The sequence below is a fragment of the Portunus trituberculatus genome, chromosome 34 (assembly GCF_017591435.1).
Source record: "Portunus trituberculatus isolate SZX2019 chromosome 34, ASM1759143v1, whole genome shotgun sequence".
In the NCBI taxonomy this organism is placed as follows: domain Eukaryota; kingdom Metazoa; phylum Arthropoda; class Malacostraca; order Decapoda; family Portunidae; genus Portunus; species Portunus trituberculatus.
In genome coordinates, this window is record NC_059288.1 from 12,377,243 (window position 1) to 12,378,183 (window position 941).

The window sequence follows — 941 nt, forward strand, 5'->3', positions numbered from 1 at the left end:
CATCTCTCTCTCTCGTTGTTCATTAATTATCTATATGTGGTCTAACACTTATTTCCTTTGGAGATAGGAGAACCTATGGCCCCCTCTCCCCCTATACATACATCTAGGCCTGTGGTCTAACTCCTTTTGAAGTAATCTCAGCGAGCTGCTCAGATGCGTGCGTCCTGCTCGACGGCTCCGCGCGTGTAATTCACCTTTTGATCTGCTGCAGTCTCTGACGAGACAGCCAGACGTTACCCTACGGAACGAGCTCAGAGCTCATTGTTTCCGATCTTCGGATAGGCCTGAGACCAGGCACACACCACACACCGGGACAACAAGGTCACAACTCCTCGATTTACATCCCGTACCTACTCACTGCTAGGTGAACAGGGCTACACGTCAAAGGAGACATACCCAAATATCTCCACCCGGCCGGGGAATCGAACCCCGGTCCTCTGGCTTGTGAAGCCAGCGCTCTAACCACTGAGCTACCGGGCCGTGTGTGTGTGTGTGTGTGTGTGTGTGTGTGTGTGTGTGTGTGTGTGTGTGTGTGTGTGTGTGTGTGTGTGTGTGTGTGTGTGTGTGTTTACCTAGTTGTGTTTTACAGGAAAAGAGCCATGCTCGTGCTATCCTGTCTCCATATCTGTCCAGTTTAGCCTTAAAGTCAGGAATATTTCTTGCTTGAACCACTGTTTTATCCAAGTTGTTCCATGTTGCTATGCTTCTGTTTGGAAAACTATACATTTCTTAAAGTCTCTTCTACATACGGTCTTATTATTATTTATTTTTTTTTTTTTTGGCCTATGGCCTATAGCACCTGTAGGCATACTTGAAGAGTATATGTGGGAAGCGCTGTTCTACTTCCACCCATTAGTGGCGCAGGCAATTTTATTCGTAGTGGTACCCATATTAAGGCCCATATCACCACCCAAGCACATCTTTGGTGTGACCACCTCGAA